This window comes from Hevea brasiliensis, chromosome 6, assembly GCF_030052815.1.
Source record: "Hevea brasiliensis isolate MT/VB/25A 57/8 chromosome 6, ASM3005281v1, whole genome shotgun sequence".
In the NCBI taxonomy this organism is placed as follows: domain Eukaryota; kingdom Viridiplantae; phylum Streptophyta; class Magnoliopsida; order Malpighiales; family Euphorbiaceae; genus Hevea; species Hevea brasiliensis.
The window spans coordinates 68,648,659-68,662,155 of NC_079498.1; positions in this window are offsets into that span (position 1 = coordinate 68,648,659).

Sequence of the window (13,497 nt, forward strand, 5' to 3'; positions counted from 1 at the left end):
TATGTTCCTCCTCCATTTATGGGGTGAGTTTGACTATATTCCTCCCTCTCTGGCTTTCTAGTCTGAGGGGTGAGTTTGGATGAGTACTCATTAGCTAGCTAGCCACCTCCCTCATTGATTTCGATTAATGGGATGAGTTTGCCTTGTCGTGGTGTACAACACAGCATGTTTGGAAATTTTGTATCATGGCGTATGTTGTGTTATTGTTTGGCAACACTATGTGTCACACCCTACCCCTCTGTAAGGCATAACATGATCCCGTAGTATACCTAATGAATTACCAACTCCGTCTACTGATAATCCATTAAATACACTACAAGGGATTTTAAAAACTTTTCTTACCTCTTTTACAGTGGTGAGCACTATTTACAGGTGTTAAAGACTTTGGTGAACTGAAGTGAAACAACTAACTCATTTGGTTTTATTTGGAATTTCTGTAAAAATTTTGGCAGAGTGCCATCTGTATTTTGGATAAAACAGTTCTTCAGAAAACCTGTAAAAAGACACTTCAATAATTTTCCAAATCTCAACTCCAATACATTTCTCAACACAACAATTTATCAACTCAATTCCATTGAAATTTTTCAAAGTCTGAGATAAGGAAATATAATACAATTTTTACAAATCAAGTAACTCATAATTAATTTACAACTTCAAGTTACAATTTGAATTTACAACTGCTCAAACCAAAACAATATGTACATACAGTGGTCATACATTACAGTACAAAATGCCAAATGTGGTATACTCACTATACACAAAAATCTCTCGCTGGCGGTACTAGCAGCCTAGTCTGCTGCCCTGTCTGTCTGTCTGCCTGCGACAGCAATAAAAAGCTATCGCTGAGAAAATGTCTCAGTGGTGCACAACATTAACCAAATACAACTTTAAATCACAACTCATAAACCATATAAATAGTGGATACGTAAAACCATAGTTAAATTCAAGACAATGGATGTCATAAGGAATTTAAACTCCCATTCACAAATTATCAAAATTCATAATAACACAATTTAGTCAAATAGTTTAAGAATACCGTATTGCCAATTCATACACAATTTGATCAAATTACTGAATAACACAGTGTTGCCGATCAATATCACAATTTGATCAAATAACTGAATAATATCATTTTGCATATCAATAACACAATTCGATCAAATAACTGAATAATATCGTTTTGTAAATCAATAACACAATTCGATCAAATAACTGAATAATATCGTTTTGTAAATCAATAACACAATTCGATCAAATAACTGAATAATGTCGTTTTGTAAATCAATAACACAATTCGATCAAATAACTGAATAATATCGTTTTGTAAATCAATAACACAATTCGATCAAATAACTGAATAATACAATGTTGCCAATCAATAACACAATTTAGGCCATGACACAATTTTCTTTTAACACATGCCGTGTTGTACACCACGACAAGACATACTCACCCCAATAATCGAAATCAATGAGGGAGGAAGCTAGCTGAATAATGAGTACTCATCCACACTCACCTCAGACTGGTTAGTCAAAGGGGGAGGAACATAATCATACTCACCCCAGACTGATAAGTCAAAGAGGGAGGAATAATCACACTCACCCCATTAATGGAGGAGGAACATAGTATCAGTGTTATGCCAATTATGAGTCAAAAAAATTCCAAACATTTTATTCAAATGATCCGTAAGAATCCAATAAATTTCCAAACTTATAATTTCATTCACAAAATGGCAACACAATTCGTAATTCACTTCAATTTCCACAAAAACCATTTACAGTGCTTTTCAATCAATAAGTATCCATCAATATCATTCAAACAATTTTTCACAGTTTCAAACCATTCACAATGTTTTTCAATCAATAAGTGTCCATCAAACACATTTCCACAATTTAAAACAATAATATACAAATAGTCAATATTTATTTCAATTGAAAAATTCAAGAGAAATAGTTGTTGTGCACAAACCTCTGATATTTGTCTTCAGGTCTTGACTCAGTATTTCTTTCCCTTTTGCTGAGTCCTTGTTAACTGAGAAACACAATTTGAAGTGTTTCAGTGCTAAATTAATTTGCCTCTAATGATAATGTTCGATAAACAATTCACTGAATACCTTTATTTGCTTAATCACCTAATATACTGACCCTCGATGTTTTCTAGGTAAATTAGGTTTTAGTGTCCTTTATATGTCACATTCAATAGGGTTTTAGGGTTGGTACGTGTTACCAAACTCAACTCTATGCATATTGCGTTTTCTTGCATTTCATTGCAAATTGCTGGATTTCGGGATACTAGTTTGACCTAGCCGGACGATCTAGTTCCCTCGATTTTCGGGTTTTGGTCAAAACTACAAACTTGTAGATCTATGTCTTATTGCACGCAGGGCAAAATTTTAGGTCAATCCGAGTTAAGTAGACCAAGTTATGGTCATTACACTATTGCTGGTCAAATGGTATCAATTTAGGTCAATTTTAGGTCAATTTGGTCAACTCTGGTTCGGCCAGTTTTTGGACCCGAATTTGTGCAAGCTTTTTGACTTGCTTATGGTCATTTCTGGGCTTTGGTGTCTTCATAAGACTTGTAGGTATGGGTCTTAACTATTCATGGTTAAAATTTCAGGTCAATTGGACCTGTTTTGAGTGAGTTATGGCCTAAACACTCACTGCTGCCCAATTGGTCATTTTTCAGGTCCTAATTGCACCTAATCCGAATTGGTCATTTTCTTAGGTCACCTTGCAAGCAGAATTTTGGTATGTTTTCTCAATGAAAGTTGGCACATTTTGTGCCTAGTTTCACCTCCAATTGGTCTCATACCAATTGAGGTTACACATTTAAACTTATTGGTCTATTTGCACACTGTCCTCTATATATCTTTCAAACCCCAATTCAAACACACATTTAACTTGCTCTACATTGAATCCCCATACCTTATTCTTATTTAATACCATTCCATATTCATTTATCACTTCTTACTATGGTTAATTTGGACAGAATACAAACATTCTCAATACATCAAATACAACCCTAAACCACAAAGTCCAAATTTAGCAATATATGTACATAAATACACCTAATCATTACATATAATCTCCACTACTAATTTACATATACATTCATCAATTCTTCTATGTCAACATTCTGCCAACACTTCCATCAATACATACAATTATTCAAGGGTTCCCAAGCTGCCGAAAACCTTCTTCAACACCACATTGCCCTACAATTCATCAATTCTCATCCAAGTGCCAAAATCACCATCTATATGTGAAATAATTCACTAGGATATTAAATCACCATGATCAACATTATTTCTAATCAATTATATGCATAATAAATCCTTAAATGCGTGACCCCATGGCTGTCCAAAAATGGCTATCTCAATAACTATTTAAACTTTAAAATTTCCTTCACAAAACTAACACCCATAACATGAACATAAGGTTTAACAAAGGAATTCTCAAAAATGTAAACTTACCTTTAATTGTAACTTGCTAAACCTTCACCAAACTTCTCAAATTTGGTGTCAATATCTTCCTTGTGATGTGTAGACAAAGTTTCATGAAGGAACCTAAGAGATTGGAGTTGAAAATGGAGAGTTAAGAGAGCTTGCATGAAAAATGGCCATGGTGGTTTCCATTTTCTTCAATTCGGCAACTTGAATCCAAATGAGGAAGATGAAGTTTCTGTTGGTTTAGTGGAAGTACAGCTGCCCCTCTTATGTATTTAATTTATGCATTAGTGGTCCACTCACAATTTTAATCATTTTATAATCTAATTGTTCACTTAATCCCACATTAACCCATGATTTTAACTATTTACTTTAAGTACCATTAAACTAATTTTTCATTTTATTTTCTAAGTGTAATATTATTTATTTTTAATGTACATTTAGGTCAAAAGACAATTCGGGGTGTCAAATGACCATAATGCCCCTGTTCGAGATTCGTTCGATTTTTCTGGTATACCGTTTTGTCTGTTTTTCGATTTCTCACTTTTCTTTGCACTAATTATTTAATTTTTCTTTGATCTTTCTAATGAGAGTTATTCTTCAACAAGGTTCTATTTGAGTCCTAAAAATGTTTTCCAGGGTTCCCCACAGTCCAGGGCTAGTCAACGGTCCACGCCGTGGCTTCCCGGTGCGGTCACCCATCGCTAGGTTTCCCGGTTCGCTTAACTTGATCACATTTCTTTGCTATTATTTTTCCTTTGTTTTTCTTGTATTTTCTTTTCTTGTATTTCATTATTTTATGTCTCCTCACTCATATTGAAGTGTAGTTCTTGGCATCCTAGCTGTCCGGACAACACTAGTCACCGGAGCAGCAGAACGCACTACCGAACTTAGGGGTGTTACAATTCTCCCCCCCTTAAATAAATTTCGTCTCGAAATTTTACCCAATAGCTATCTTACAACAGTCATACGTTTATTTTCTCCTTTCTATATGATCGTATAATCTTCTTTTCCTCAAATTTGTATAAGACTTTTAACAATCTAATACAACGTTTAATTTATTTGTATAATACTAATCTCCTCTTGCTATTGTGTTGTCTAATATTTCGGTTCATGTTCCTTCTTGAATGACCCTTGAGGTCATGATAGAATCATTCATCAGTCATTGGTCCTCTGACCATTCTAGTCCATAGTCTTCCTCACATTCGTAATATTTCTTTGTTATACATGAATCAACTGTTCAAATCTCTACTTTCATAACTCTTTTTATCTGTCAATATTCTATAACTTACTTCTTTTTGTACTTAACTATACCCTTTCGATATTCTAACTTTTAAGTTTTAGATCCCTAAGTAGGATTTTCAAACTTATTTCTAACAATTAAATTCTGTCCTGGCATAACTATACCAAAACAGATGCCGTTGGCAACTATTCTCATCTAGATGTACTATCGGGTAGTATGCAGCTCTACACAATAATCTCAAGTTAGTACTGTAATCTGCAGCTTACAGCATAAATATCAAGAATATTGCATAGTTACTACGATACATCCCAATAGATCAAACTTTCCTATCTTTTATCCATTTCGAATTCACTGATATTCGAATCTTATTTTGATTACAATATCCATTAGCAATTTCTAACAGTAACCTCCTTGCCCTCATCTAGAGCAATTCCATTACTGCATCTTACTTTTACGTTCTCTTGCCTTACATTAAGTAGGCTCACTAATTAGCTTTATAATTTATGGTGTGTTAGAAAATACTTTTCGCCGATAAACTCTTTCAAAACTAATTTCACTTATTATCACAATCCTTATCTTAAGGACTAATCACTAATGCATCAAAATTTATTCCCCTATAAAGGAATAACAATAAAACATGTAGTTCTAACACTAACATAAAAGTATGCAAACTCCAGGTCAAACAATACATATATATATCTTAGTTGCTAATTGAGAAGGTACCAGCAATAATGTCAAAAGTCTAAGCCTCTTCTCTCTGCTGTACAGTGTATACTCCAGCTGAAGCATCACTCTGTTCTGGCTGATTCACAGTACTCTGACTTCTAGGTGTACTACCCCTACCTCTACCTCCGCCTCTACTAACTGATGGTGAACTATTTGGGGTATAAACTTGGGTTGATCCCTTTGGTGTAGTAAATGATCCAGAATGACCTGGATTTACACAATCCCTAGCAAAATGACCAGTCTCTCCACAGTTAAAACATGCTCCTACGGCTCTATAACATACCCCACTATGTGGTTTACCACAAGTTTTACAAAGTCGATCTGACAGTGCATTTCTGGGTTTCTGTTGAGTTTGCTGATCCGATCGAGGTGGTTTCTGTCCAAAAGATCTATCTCTACCGGACTTCTTACTATCTCTGTCGTATCCCCCAAAGTTTTTCCTCTTTCCAGTAGGACCACTAGAACTCTGTTCTGCTGACTTTCCCTCTTTTTCTGTCTTCTCTGATTTCTTTTTCTCAAGAGCCGCTTCAGATTCAATTCTTTCTAATTCTAGTGCTTGAGAAATAAGTTCAGAGAAGTTGTTATGTTTGAATCCGACCACTTGTAATCTGATACTAGGCTTCAAGCCGGTTTCAAACCTCTTACATCTCTCCCTGCTGGTAGAAAGTAGACTTACTGCATAATGGCTTAGGCGGGAGAATTCCCTTTCATACTCAGCCACTGATCTGCCCCCCTGTTTCAGACTTAGGAATTCTTGCAGCTTCTGGTCTACATAAGCATCAGGGACATATTTCTGTCTGAATTCCCTGAGAAAGTCATTCCATGTTAATACTGTAGGTTCTACCAGACTGTGGGGAATGGTTTTCCACCAGTCATAAGCATCCCCCTGTAGCAAAGACACTGAGTATTCAAATCTAAGCTCCTCTGTGCAATGCAGTTTCTTGAATACCCTATCCATCCTCTCTAACCACTGTTCAGCTTCTAGAGGATCTACTGTCCCCTTAAACTCTATAGCCCCATACTTCATCAATTTGTCATATTGTCTAGCAGAAGACTGTGGTTGTACCACTGGTGTCTGTATTGGGACTTGAGTAGGCACATTACCAGCCATTTGTTGGAACATTGCAGCCGTCTGCTGAGCGAACTGAGCAGGAAACTGCGGTACTGTAGGGGCTGGTGCTGCTGAACCACTAACATTATGTACGGCTGGGGCATCCCTTTGCACCTCAGCCTCTATAGATTGATCGACTGAACGATCACCCTCTTCCATAGTCAATGCGAGGATTTTAGATCTCCTGAACAATAATACAAGGAGATTTCCTCTCGTTAGTGCATATTTATAATGTAATGTACTGTATGTATCAAACAATGATATTAAGCAGTTGTACTGTGAAGAAAGAATATTCAAATAACATGTGAAAACAGAATTTAAAAACTTTGCTCTGATACCACTAAAACATGTCACACCCTACCCCTCTGTAAGGCATAACATGATCCCGTAGTATACCTAATGAATTACCAACTCCGTCTACTGATAATCCATTAAATACACTACAAGGGATTTTAAAAACTTTTCTTACCTCTTTTACAGTGGTGAGCACTATTTACAGGTGTTAAAGACTTTGGTGAACTGAAGTGAAACAACTAACTCATTTGGTTTTATTTGGAATTTCTGTAAAAATTTTGGCAGAGTGCCATCTGTATTTTGGATAAAACAGTTCTTCAGAAAACCTATAAAAAGACACTTCAATAATTTTCCAAATCTCAACTCCAATACATTTCTCAACACAACAATTTATCAACTCAATTCCATAGAAATTTTTCAAAGTCTGAGATAAGGAAATATAATACAATTTTTACAAGTCAAATAACTCATAATTAATTTACAACTTCAAGTTACAATTTGAATTTACAACTGCTCAAACCAAAAAAATATGTAGATACAGTGGTCATACATTACAGTACAAAATGCCAAATGTGGTATACTCACTATACACAAAAATCTCTCGCTGGCGGTACTAGCAGCCTAGTCTGCTGCCCTGTCTGTCTGTCTGCCTGCGACAGCAATAAAAAGCTATCGCTGAGACAATGTCTCAGTGGTGCACAACATTAACCAAATACAACTATAAATCACAACTCATAAACCATATAAATAGTGGATACGTAAAACCATAGTTAAATTCAAAACAATGGATGTCATAAGGAATTTAAACTCCCATTCACAAATTATCAAAATTCATAATAATACAATTTAGTCAAATAGTTTAAGAATACCGTATTGCCAATTCATACACAATTTGATCAAATTACTGAATAACACAGTGTTGCCGATCAATATCAAAATTTGATCAAATAACTGAATAATATCGTTTTGCAAATCAATAACACAATTCGATCAAATAACTGAATAATATTGTTTTGTAAATCAATAACACAATTCGATCAAATAACTGAATAATATCATTTTGTAAATCAATAACACAATTCGATCAAATAACTGAATAATGTCGTTTTGTAAATCAATAACACAATTCGATCAAATAACTGAATAATATCGTTTTGTAAATCAATAACACAATTCGATCAAATAACTGAATAATACAATGTTGCCAATCAATAACACAATTTAGGCCATGACACAATTTTCTTTTAACACATGCCGTGTTGTACACCACGACAAGACATACTCACCCCAATAATCGAAATCAATGAGGGAGGAAGCTAGCTGAATAATGAGTACTCATCCACACTCACCTCAGACTGGTTAGTCAAAGAGGGAGGAACATAATCATACTCACCCCAGACTGATAAGTCAAAGAGGGAGGAATAATCACACTCACCCCATTAATGGAGGAGGAACATAGTATCAGTGTCATGCCAATTGTGAGTCAAAACAATTCCAAACATTTTATTCAAATGATCCGTAAGAATCCAATAAATTTCCAAACTTATAATTTCATTCACAAAATGGCAACACAATTCGTAATTCACTTCAATTTCCACAAAAACCATTTACAGTGCTTTTCAATCAACAAGTATCCATCAATATCATTCAAACAATTTTTCACAGTTTCAAACCATTCACAATGTTTTTCAATCAATAAGTGTCCATTAAACACATTTCCACAATTTAAAACAATAATATACAAATAGTCAATATTTATTTCAATTGAAAAATTCAAGAGAAATAGTTGTTGTGCACAAACCTCTGATATTTGTCTCCAGGTCTTGACTCAGTATTTCTTTCCCTTTTGCTGAGTCCTTGTTAACTGAGAAACACAATTTGAAGTGTTTCAGTGCTAAATTAATTTGCCTCTAACGATAATGTTCGATAAACAATTCACTGAATACCTTTATTTGCTTAATCACCTAATATACCGACCCTCGATGTTTTCTAGGTAAATTAGGTTTTAGTGTCCTTTATATGTCACATTCGATAGGGTTTTAGGGTTGGTACGTGTTACCAAACTCAACTCTATGCATATTGCGTTTTCTTGCATTTCATTGCAAATTGCTGGATTTCGGGATACTAGTTTGACCTAGCCGGACGATCTAGTTCCCTCGATTTTCGAGTTTCGATCAAAACTACAAACTTGTATATCTATGTCTTATTGCACGCGGGGCAAAATTTTAGGTCAATCCGAGTTAAGTAGACCAAGTTATGGTCATTACACTATTGCTGGTCAAATGGTATCAATTTAGGTCAATTTTAGGTCAATTTGGTCAACTCTGGTTCGGCCAGTTTTTGGACCCGAACTTGTGCAAGCTTTTTGACTTGCTTATGGTCATTTCTGGGCTTTGGTGTCTTCATAAGACTTGTAGGTATGGGTCTTAACTATTCATGGTTAAAATTTCAGGTCAATTGGACCTGTTGTGAGTGAGTTATGGCCTAAACACTCACTGCTGCCCAATTGGTCATTTTTCAGGTCCTAATTGCACCTAATCCGAATTGGTCATTTTCTTAGGTCACCTTGCAAGCAGAATTTTGGTATGTTTTCTCAATGAAAGTTGGCACATTTTGTGCCTAGTTTCACCTCCAATTGGTCTCATACCAATTGAGGTTACCCATTTAAACTTATTGGTCTATTTGCACGCTGTCCTCTATATATCTTTCAAACCCCAATTCAAACACACATTTAACTTGCTCTACATTGAATCTCCATACCTTATTCTGATTTAATACCATTCCATATTCATTTATCACTTCTTACTATGGTTAATTTGGACAGAATACAAACATTCTCAATACATCAAATACAACCCTAAACCACAAAGTCCAAATTTAGCAATATATGTACATAAATACACATAATCATTACATATAATCTCCACTACTAATTTACATATACATTCATCAATTCTTCTATGTCAGCATTCTGCCAACACTTCCATCAATACATACAATTATTCAAGGGTTCCCAAGCTGCCGAAAACCTTCTTCAACACCACATTGCCCTACAATTCATCAATTCTCATCCAAGTGCCAAAATCACCATATATATGTGAAATAATTCACTAGGATATTAAATCACCATGATCAACATTATTTCTCATCAATTATATGCATAATAAATCCTTAAATGCGTGACCCCATGGCTGTCCAAAAATGGCTATCTCAATAACTATTTAAACTTTAAAATTTCCTTCACAAAACTAACACCCATAACATGAACATAAGGTTTAACAAAGGAATTCTCAAAAATGTAAACTTACCTTTAATTTTAACTTGCTAAACCTTCACCAAACTTCTCAAATTTGGTGTCAATATCTTCCTTGTGATGTGTAGACAAAGTTTCATGAAGGAACCTAAGAGATTGGAGTTGAAAATGGAGAGTTAAGAGAGCTTGCATGAAAAATGGCCATGGTGGTTTCCATTTTCTTCAATTCGGCAACTTGAATCCAAATGAGGAAGATGAAGTTTCTGTTGGTTTAGTGGAAGTACAGCTGCCCCTCTTATGTATTTAATTTATGCATTAGTGGTCCACTCACAATTTTAATCATTTTATAATCTAATTGTTCACTTAATCCCACATTAACCCATGATTTTAACTATTTACTTTAAGTACCATTAAACTAATTTTTCATTTTATTTTCTAAGTGTAATATTATTTATTTTTAATGGACATTTAGGTCAAAAGACAATTCGGGGTGTCAAATGACCATAATGCCCCTGTTCGGGTTACGTTCCCGATTTTTCGGTAATACCGGGTTTTGTCTGTTTTTCGATTTCTCACTTTTCTTTGTACTAATTATTTAATTTTTCTTTGATCTTTCTAATGAGATTTATTCTTCAACAAGGTTCTATTTGAGTCCTAAAAATGTTTTCCAGGGTTCCCCGCAGTCCAGGGCTAGTCAACGGTCCATGCCGTGGCTTCCCGGTGCGGTCACCCACCGCTAGGTTTCCCGGTTCGCTTAACTTGATCACATTTCTTTGCTATTATTTTTCCTTTGTTTTTCTTGTATTTTCTTTTCTTGTATTTCATTATTTTATGTCTCCTCACTCATATTGAAGTGTAGTTCTTGGCATCCTAGCTGTCCAGACAACACTAGTCACCGGAGCAGCAGAACGCACTACCGAACTTAGGGGTGTTACAATTCTCCCCCCCTTAAATAAATTTCGTCTCGAAATTTTACCCAATAGCTATCTTACAATAGTCATACATTTATTTTCTCCTTTCTATATGATCGTATAATCTTCTTTTCCTCAAATTTGTATAAGACTTTTAACAATCTAATACAATGTTTAATTTGTTTGTATAATACTAATCTCCTCTTGCTATTGTGTTGTCTAATATTTGGGTTCACGTTCCTTCTTGAATGACCCTTGAGGTCATGTTAGAATCATTCATCAGTCATTGGTCCTCTGACCATTCTAGTCCATAGTCTTCCTCACATTCGTAATATTTCTTTGTTATACATGAATCAACTGTTCAAATCTCTACTTTCATAACTCTTTTTATCTGTCAATATTCTATAACTTACTTCTTTTTGTACTTAACTATAACCTTTCGATATTCTAACTTTTAAGTTTTAGATCCCTAAGTAGGATTTTCAAACTTATTTCTAACAATTAAATTCTGTCCTGGCATAACTATACCAAAACAGATGCCGTTGGCAACTATTCTCATCTAGATGTACTATCGGGTAGTACGTAGCTCTACACAATAATCTCAAGTTAGAACTGTAATCTGCAGCTTACAGTATAAATATCAAGAACATTGCATAGTTACTACGATACATCCCAATTGATCAAACTTTCCTATCTTTTATCCATTTCGAATTCACTGATATTCGAATCTTATTTTGATTACAATATCCATTAGCAATTTCTAGCAGTAACCTCCTTGCCCTCATCTAGAGCAATTCTATTACTGCATCTTACTTTTACGTTCTCTTGCCTTACATTAAGTAGGCTCACTAATTAGCTTTATAATTTATGGTGTGTTAGAAAATACTTTTCGCCGATAAACTCTTTCAAAACTAATTTCACTTATTATCACAATCCTTATCTTAAGGACTAATCACTAATGCATCAAAATTTATTCCCCTGTAAAGGAATAACAATAAAACATGTAGTTCTAACACTAACATAAAAGTATGCAAACTCCAGGTCAAACAATACATATATATATCTTAGTTGCTAATTGAGAAGGTACCAGCAATAATGTCAAAAGTCTAAGCCTCTTCTCTCTGCTGTACAGTGTATACTCCAGCTGAAGCATCACCCTGTTCTGGCTGATTCACAGTACTCTGACTTCTAGGTGTACTACCCCTACCTCTACCTCCGCCTCTACTAACTGATGGTGAACTATTTGGGGTAGAAACTTGGGTTGATCCCTTTGGTGTAGTAAATGATCCAGAATGACCTGGATTTACACAATCCCTAGCAAAATGACCAGTCTCTCCACAGTTAAAACATGCTCCTACGGCTCTATAACATACCCCACTATGTGGTTTACCACAAGTTTTACAAAGTCGATCTGACAGCGCATTTCTGGGTTTCTGTTGAGTTTGCTGATCCGATCAAGGTGGTTTCTGTCCAAAAGATCTATCTCTACCGGACTTTTTACTATCTCTGTCGTATCCCCCAAAGTTTTTCCTCTTTCCAGTAGGACCACTAGAACTCTGTCACGACTTTCCCTCTTTTTCTTTCTTCTCTGATTTCTTTTTCTCAAGAGCCGCTTCAGATTCAATTCTTTCTAATTCTAGTGCTTGAGAAATAAGTTCAGAGAAGTTGTTATGTTTGAATCCGACCACTTGTAATCTAATATTAGGCTTCAAGTCTGTTTCAAAACTCTTACATCTCTCCCTGCTGGTAGAAAGTAGACTTACTGCATAATGGCTTAGGCGGGAGAATTCCCTTTCATACTCACCACCGACCGCCCTGCTTTGGACTTAGGACTTCTTGCAGCTTCTGGTCTACATCAGCATCAAGGACATATTTCTGTCTGAATTCCCTGAGAAAGTCATTCCATGTTAATATCAGAGGTTCTACTGCATCGTGGGGAATGGTTTTCCACCACCATAAGCATCCCCTCAGAGCAAAGACACTGAGTATTCAAATCTAAGCTCCTCTGTGCAATGTAGTTTCTTGAATACCCTATCCATCCTCTCTAACCACTGTTCAGCTTCTAGAGGATCTACTGTCCCCTTAAACTTTATAGCCCCATACTTCATCAATTTGTCATATTGTCTAGCAGAAGACTGTGGTTGTACCACTGGTGTCTATATTGGGACTTGAGTAGGCACATTACCAGCCATTTGTAGGAACATTGCAGCTGTCACGAGCGAACCGAGCAGAATCATGCGATCAGAGGGGCTGGTGTCACAACCACGAACATTATGTACGGCTGGGGCATCCCTTTGCACCTCAGCCTCTATAGATTGATCGACTGAACGATCACCCTCTTCCATAGTCAATGCGAGGATTTTAGATCTCCTGAACAATAATACAAGGAGATTTCCTCCCGTTAGTGCATATTTATAATGTAATGTACTGTATGTATCAAACAATGATATTAAGCAGTTGTACTGTGAAGAAAGAATATTCAAATAACATGTGAAAACAGAATTTAAAAAC